Genomic DNA, 3,515 nt, shown 5'->3' with positions numbered 1-3,515 from the left:
TTTTTTTTTTTGCGGTACGCGGGCCTCTCACTGCTGTGGCCTCTCCCGTTGCGGAGCACAGGCTCCGGACGCCCAGGCCCAGCAGCCACAGCTCACGGGCCCAGCCGCTCCGCAGCATGTGGGACCCTCCCGGACCGGGGCACGAACCCGTGTCCCCTGCAACGGCAGGCAGACTCTCAACCACTGCGCCACCAGGGAAGCCCTTCTGTGCTTCTTTAGATGTAGAAAATCACACAGCCAGGGCAGTGCTGCTCATCAGAACGGTCAGGATGATATTCCTAGGGCTCATCATCACCTTGAAAACCCTGTTGCCACTGCCAGTCTCCTGACCATGGAGGAAGGAAAAAAGTAGAGTCGGTTTCCTGAGACCTCTGGAGCAGACTCTTCGCCCTGGAAACTTTCTCACTTGTTCCAAGGAGAAAGACCTTCCCATAGCTCAGTGTTCAAATCCTTTAGAAATGATCCCTCTCCTGAGTACCCTCCAAATCTCTGACCACGTAGCCTCTTCGTGATGTTGGATGGATGCGTCCACATTCAAGAACTTTCCTTGTCCAACCCCAGACCAAGCCTGAACCAAGCCCAGACTTTTCTCCATGAACACCCTCTTCTGCCTTTCAGACCTGTATTCATTTCCCCAGTGCCCCCCTGTCTCTCATGCCTAAAATGCCACACACTGAGTTACTTTTTCATTCACTTCCCCAGGTGCCCTTTGTTCTCTTTTCTTTGGTTCCTCTTTCCGGTTCTCTGGCAAGTTATACCTTCTCTCCTCCTTCAACCTTTCCAATTCTCTTTTAGTTGGATTCATTTCATACCCATGTCCCTTTCTCCTGACTTCTGCTTTCCAAAACGATTTCTTATTTCTAGAAGTAACCTTCTCATCATCCCGTTCTCTCACTCATTCATTCACTTATGCATCAGCATTAACGGAGCGTCTATTATGTGCCCAGCACAACCCTAGCAATGAAGGGTGGATTTGAAGCTGAGAGGCAATAAATTGATAACCGTCATCGCAGCCATCTCTTTGGCTATTCAGCTTTTGTATGCACCCATTTTTTTACACATTAGAACACCCATGCCACTGTGTTCCCACCTTATAAGATACAGCTACCCTTCATACAAGTGAAGTTCTTTCCTGTTCCCTAAAATGAGGGAACCATCATTGTATAAACTGCTGGTTATATGAATTACTCCTCAAATTCAGTCACAGTCCTACAGAATATTCTACTACCTAAGCACTAATTGTAAAGTTAACCCCCAACAACTTGTATAAAAATAAAAATGAGGAGAGAGAAAAAGAAATTGGTTAGCATATACAAATAAACACGTGAATATATTAAGGGAAGAGAAAATATTCCTAGCTTCTACAGTTGCCATTTCTGTAAGTGGTCATGAGGCTGTAATGAATAACTATAGTTCCTTCTTCAAGTATCCAAGCCATCTTTCCTTGGCACTCAGCCAGAATCTCAGATAGTTGGGATTTCTACCTGGTGGAGTGATGCAAAGCTTCATCCTTAAGGGTCCTCAATTGTCCTGCCTTCTTTTAGTTGTGGTAGCTCTCCATTAACCTTTGTAACTGGGCATGGAAGTAGTGCCCAGAGGCACCCCAGAGAACCCCTGGGTTTCAGACACACCATTCTCACCCCTACTGTGTAGCAGCAACCCAGTCTCCCCTGGTCATACGTATCAGTTACTCCAGCCAGTAGAGTAACTCCCATTTTTTGCTGATTGGTTCAGTGGCATGAAAGTCCAAAATAGCCCAGCGGAAGTCCCATCTTCCAATTCAATGGAATCATCCTTGTGTGCCCTAGTGGAAGAATTCCTCCCTTGAGGACTAAGTCCTCCAAATCAGCAGAGCTCAAAGTTGCCAAGATGAGAAGCAAAAATTCTACAAGTGGGTTATGAAGTATAATAATGAGAAGAGCAAGATTCATTTCCACCCATTGATCCTCAGACCCATGTATTCTGGCTTTAGGGGAAACAGCATCATGGAACGGTCTCTGACTAAAGTATACACTCCATGCTGTAAAAGAGAGCGCCATCCTTTCAGGGTGTGGCCGCCCAAGTGATGCCATAAGTAGCCCTCAGCCCTTATAGTTAGCCCTTCTTGCCATGATATTCTCCCTCCATGGACTGGGGAGCCATTGTGGGGATCCTTCCATTTGCTATCAAGGTCTATTCTAGTTACACTCTCAGGAACTTAGAAATAACCGCAGGGTGGGACTGTGGATCAGCTGAGCCCTCTGTGAGTTGGGCTGAGACTCCATCTATTACCTGACCACCTTAAGCCCCCACTTTCATTGGTGAGCCACAGGAGCATTTGTATCCCCAGGAGTTATCAACAATACATAGCCAGTATCTAGTAATCCTCAGAAGGTCTGGGTATTTCCTTCTCCCTAATGTACAGTCACTCTAGTAAATGGGCCACAGTTCCTTTCTTGAGGACGCCCAACCTCCCCTTCAATCAAAGGATTCTGGATCTATGCTGACTTAGGTCTGGAAACTGGGAGAGAAGCCAGGGCTCTCCACTGTGGTGACTCCAGTTAGGTTTTTGGCTACCGGAGCAGGCTTTTTTCCCCCTGTTATATAGACCAAGCAAATTTTTAGTAGGCTTCTCATCTATTTGTTCTTAGGAACATGGTAACCAATTAGCCACTGCCAAAGATTGCTGTGGGCCAAGGCATTCCAATTAATGGTATATCCTGCTGCCCTTTACAGCAGATGCATCCATCTTGTCTTTGGTAGTAATATACTGTCATTTGGCCTCTGCTACCTCAGGTTCCCATTATCCCCATGGAAATCAGAGAGCCCATCTCAGCAGTGGCATCCTCCATGGTAGTACCTGGCTTACACAAACACACAGCAAAACGGAGCTTTCAATAATGAGGTGTTGGGACTTCTCTGGCGGTTCAGTGGTTAAGACTCCGTACTTCCATGGAAGGGGGCGCGGGTTCAATCCTTGGTTGGGGAACTAAGATCCCACATGCCACTTGGCGTGGCCAAAAAAAAAAAAATGCAGGTGTTTTCCTCACTAATGTATTACTCAATGCCTTTGTGAAGGAAATATCTTATAGGCCTTCTCATGAAATGTAATTAGGTGGTGAATATTTTAATTGCATGTGATAAATCTACTCCAACATTCCTCTCTCTATTCCCTGCTCTACATCATGGCAGGAAAGTTCTGGCATCTCAACTTCACTGAAGGTAGGCCACTGTTAAGTTCACATTGCAGTCAACTTACTATGTAAACTGTTAAAGAGCCACCTGCAGCTATATGAGCCAACACATTAAATCCAGAGTCTCTAGCAAGTATACCCATATCAATGAATTCAACCCAACCCAGGGCTATACTTCGCTCTACTTGGTCTAACACTCTTAGGATCCCCTTCTGCACAAATTCCCCAGGTTTCTGCTGATATATATTAGCAAAGTCTTGCAGTTCTTTTGCTGTATAAATTATTTCCTCCTGGGTTATAGTGTGCACCTAAATCCTCTGGAGCCCACCAAGATTTGACCCT

Source organism: Aethalodelphis obliquidens, unplaced genomic scaffold, assembly GCF_003676395.1.
Source record: "Aethalodelphis obliquidens isolate GAN/ISIS:26980383/991018 unplaced genomic scaffold, ASM367639v1 scaffold30, whole genome shotgun sequence".
Lineage (NCBI taxonomy): Eukaryota > Metazoa > Chordata > Mammalia > Artiodactyla > Delphinidae > Aethalodelphis > Aethalodelphis obliquidens.
Note: the sequence above shows the minus strand (reverse complement) of the source record.